Here is a 4,945-nt window from a genome sequence, read left to right as displayed (position 1 = left end):
GTCAGTAGCAATGTTGTGAAAGATACTGATCTCTATGTGTTGGGCGACATTTTCCAAGGCAACTCAGTGAACTCCTCGAAGATTCTAATGGAGGGGTTAATTGCTGCTTCCCGTTCGAAGAACCGGAAGATTGGGTTCGCCAACATCATTTGTGGAATAATTTTAGGAACCAAGGGAACCATTTCTGTCCCTTGGACTGATACGGAACCATTCCCTATTCTAGACTACGAGTTCTTGGAGAACGAGGGGCTTGTAAAACGCGTTTTTCGTTCTGGTCCAACATTCCTTTCTGCACCAGAGAGGCAAATCTTCATTCAAACGGAGATTAACAGGGCCAATGCACGTCATTTATCAACTACTTAGGGATATAATATGAGTTTCTGTTTGGTTTTATAATATATATGAGTGTTTATATTTTGTGTTTATATGAGTAAGATGTTTTTATGTAACATATATTAAGGTATTGTTTATATTTTTGATTATAATAAATAAAAGTGCATTAATTCCTTAGTTTATTTCTTTTATTTAAGGAACAACCCTTGGTTTTCCTTCAATTTAATGTTTCGGTTTTGTTTATCTCAGTTTCAGGGATTACTATTCAAATTAATGTCACTTATTTATAAGAGGAATTGGTTTAGAAGTGTTAAAATCATCAAAAACAGTCCCAATTTTACCCAGAATTTCCAAATTCCCAGTTGAGATTCTGAATTCTTAGTTGAGACAGCAAGAGGACCACTTTCAGCAAAAATTCGACCCCCTTACATACAAATCTCAGTCACGACTTGCGACTTCCAGTCACGGGATTTGGGCGAAATTTTGCCTCTTTTCCTATTCCTACTCTAAATACTTACCTATTCATCTATCCTAATCAATACCTATTACTTACACCTATTTAAATCACCTATTTTTACACCAATCAATCATCTTTTCTCTTCCCAATACCAAGATTCACTCATCTTCCCCATAAATCTTTACCCTATTCATCTTCTTCTTCCCTAATTCACCACCATTATCTTTTATTCTAACTTTCATCCTTTCATATTTTCTTCATCTCTTTCACCAAATTTCACAAACAAATCACTATGCCTAGACAAAAGACCGTTGCAAACAAAGCTAAGGCAACCGAAGTCACTAGATTACGGGTTCAATATGGAGCACCGTTCGATATTACGTCGGAAGCCGAAGGACGCAAATATCTCCGATTTTCTAATGTCCAAATAGATTTCGTCGACATGCTTTTTCTTGACACCGACACGGTAAACACACTTTCCTTTACCGAGCGTATTGATGAATTTCTTACCGTTCTTGGTTGGAAACGATTTGCTAGTATGCATTTTCCTAGTCTTAAATCGCATATTCTTGAGTTTTTTGTTACTCTAACCTATGACAAGAAGAAAGGAGTTATCTCTTTTCGTAGTGATGGAGTTCGTTATGATGTTGGGTATGCGGCCATGAACCGTTGGTTTGGTTTTCCTACTCGGAATTTTTATTCCAAGCCAAAGCCTTTTGATTCCCACACGGTTTGGCAATCTTTAACCGGTTTAGATGTTTTTAGTCCAAAGAATACATCTAGTAAGCTAATTAAGGGTGATTGTATCTTCTTCTTTCACAAGTTTTTATCATTTTCCTTATTTGGTCGGGTTGAAAGTTCAAAAGTGCAAGTTCGTGATTTGGTTGTGTTTGATGCTATTTTTAAGGATTTGACAATTGATAGTATTGAGATGATATTTACTAATTTAGTTCGAGCTTCCAAGTCCCGCAATAAGCAAGTGCCTATGGGTAATTTAATTACCGGCATTGTTTTGGGCGCTCGAGGTGAATTAGCGGATTATCAAAATATGCCTCATGTTGGTTTACCTTCATTGGATCTCACGGCACTTCAAAGAGCCAATTTATTGAAGAAAATAGGACCCCCCGCCTTTATCTCTTATGCGGATCGCACAAGATGTGTTTTTGCTACCATGAGTAGTGAAGCCTCGGGTTCTCAAGGTTTAGGTGCCCAAGATGATGATGAGGATGATGAAGAGGAGTTTGATGAAGAGGAAGAGGAGGAAAGAATGTTGATGTTAATGCCACCGAGCAAGCGAATGTGGAACCAAATGAAGAAGAACAAGTTGGATGGCAACGTGTTTTGACACAAATGAACGAGCATAACCGTCACATGAATTTACGGTTAGATGAAGTCGTTGGCAACAATGCCGAAATGAGTTCAAGGATCACTACGTTGAGTCGTGAGCACAAATCTACTCATCGCCGGTTGCTCTCTTTCTTCCGACGCCAAGGAGTTGAGACTACGCCTTCTCCACCACCTTCACCTTGATAGGTTTTATCCTTTCTATCTTTAACTCATTTCCGTTATTATTATTATTATTATTATTATGTCTTGTTCAATTTGGTACAATATTTAAAATTATGTTTGGTACAATTTTCTTTATTATTATGTTTGAATGTTATGGTACTCTATTATCTTCAATTCTAATTCGTATAATTTAATTTCGTACTATTTTTCGTGTTTTATCGCTTTTTGCACCAATGAGGACATGGTCCAAATTAAGTGTGGGAGGAGATATTTCATATTCATTTTATTTTTTAAAGTACGAATGAATGCCACGAATGAGAATGAATGCTATTTATTTAAGTATAAATGCATGTTGTTATTCAAGTTTAAGTAAAGTATATAATGCAACATTTTCAAAACAGAAATGCAACATTTTTTATATAAAGTACAACATTTTTCAAAAATAATAGCTATTTTTCATAAACATATATTTTTGTTAAGTATATATTTTTCATATGTTTCAAACACTTTAACTTTCAAAATAATGTTAAGCATATTTTAAGGTTATCATTATCGTTAGAAATAATATTTCTATAAGACCCCAGTAAAAACATATACCGAGCCAGAAAAAAATGGCAGACCCACCAACACTTATGGAATACGCTAGGCCAGGTGTGGCCGGTGTAACCAATAGTATCGTTAGACCCAGAATCACCGCAAATCAATTTGAAATTAAGCCAGCTTTGCTTAATATGTTGCAAAATAATGTAACATTTTACGGGTTACCTAATGAAAATCCTAACACCCACTTAACAAATTTCCTTGAAATTTGTGATACTTTTAAAATTCCAGATGTGACTGCAGAAGCAATCAAACTTCGCCTATTTCCTTTCACTTTGAAGGATAGAGCCAAAGAATGGTTAACTTCTATGCCAGCCGCAACTTTTGCCACTTCGGAACAATTAGCCCAAGCGTTTTTATCTAAATATTTTCCTTTAGCAAAAACCGCAAGAGTCATAAAGGAGTTAACATCTTTTTCTCAAAATGATAATGAGACTCTTTATGAAACTTGGGAACGTTTTAAAGAACTTCAACGTTTATGCCCACACCACCAATTACCCGCTGAACTTTTAATGCAAACATTTTACAATGGACTGAATCCTACAACTAGGGGTTCATTAGATGCTATGTCGGGAGGGCTATTTATGAAGAAAACATCAGCCCAAGCGAGAGAACTTTTGGAGGAAATGGCAATCAACAGCAGTATGTGGCCCGTGGAACGTGGACATATGCCGGTGGCAAAACCATCATCCTCAACGACACCATCAGTTAAAGGTATAGTTGAACTTGATCCAGTCGCAATGCTACAAGCCCAATTTTCTGCTTTATCGCACAAAATTGACAAGTTTATGGCACCACGCGATACCAATGGTAATCCAGTCCAAACGGATATGGACTACGAAAATATGAGTGAGATCGAACAGGTAAATTTTGTCCAAGGGCAAAACCAAACTAATAATCCTTATTCTAATACCTATAATGCTGGATGGAGGAATCATCCTAACTTTAACTGGAAAGATAACAGTAACAATAATGCCAGTGCTAATCAAAATCGTACCACTAATTATCAAAATCAGTCAAGAGATACGATTAGCACTTTATCTTCTAAAATCGACAAGTTTATAGATGCTATCAGTGGAAAAATAAGTAATCACGACGATGGTTTTAAACGGATCAAAAATAAATTTGATCAGCTTATTAAAAACCACTCATCTAGCATCCATAATTTGGAGATTCAAATTGGTCAACTTGCTAAATCAATTCCATCCCGAAAAGAGGGAAGTCTTCCCAGCCATACGGAAGAAAATCCGAAAGAGCAGGTGAAGGCTACTACTCTTCGTTCAGGAAAAAATTATCAAGGGCCTGAAAGGCCCAAAGATGTAACATTACCGGGAACTGATTTACCAAAGTCCAAAGAAGATATCTTAATCACAAATAATTCACCATCTGACGCAGGTACCAAAACTTTTGTACCCAAACCACCTTTTCCACACAAAGTTCGAAATAAGGACTATGATAAACAACTTCTAACGTTTTTGGATAAACTTAAAAATTTGCACATCAATTTGACATTTATGGATGCAATCGCACAAATTCCTAACTATGGTAAGTTTTTAAAGGATTTGATTTCAAAGAAAATTAGTTGGGAAGAAATTTCATCCATTTCGTTAACTGAAGACTGTAGTTCAATAGTATCAAGTAATTTGCCCACTAAACTCAAGGATCCCGGATGTTTTACCATTCCGTGTAAGTTGGGAGATATTGAATTCCCAAGTTGTCTTTGTGATTTAGGAGCAAGTATAAACTTAATGCCATTGTCTATTTTTAACAAGTTAGGTTTAGAAGAAGATATCAAACGTACCAATATGGTTTTGCAATTAGCGGATCAAACCACTAAAAGGCCGTATGGTATAATTGAAGATGTTTTAGTCAAAGTCGATAAATTTATTTTTCCTACCGATTTTGTTATATTAGACGTTGCATATGATGTAAACTGCCCTTTAATTTTTGGTAGACCGTTTATGAACACGGGACGCGCTCTAGTAGATGTGTCGGAAGGGAAAGTAGTTTTAAGGATAGGAGAAGATAAGGTCGAGTTTAATATGA

At 36.1% G+C, this 4,945-nt stretch overlaps 1 non-coding gene across 1 annotated transcript; it reads right to left on the bottom strand.

Annotated features, from left to right (window-relative positions):
• Positions 1-3,288: 3,288 nt before the first annotated feature.
• Positions 3,289-3,395, bottom strand: LOC136221171 (small nucleolar RNA R71). Its single transcript, XR_010684955.1, has one exon. It is a non-coding gene; the product is annotated as a small nucleolar RNA R71 (small nucleolar RNA).
• Positions 3,396-4,945: the final 1,550 nt, after the last annotated feature.

The sequence above is a fragment of the Euphorbia lathyris genome, chromosome 2 (genome assembly GCF_963576675.1).
Source record: "Euphorbia lathyris chromosome 2, ddEupLath1.1, whole genome shotgun sequence".
Classification (NCBI taxonomy): Eukaryota; Viridiplantae; Streptophyta; class Magnoliopsida; order Malpighiales; family Euphorbiaceae; genus Euphorbia; species Euphorbia lathyris.
This window is presented reverse-complemented; position numbering and strand designations above follow the sequence as displayed.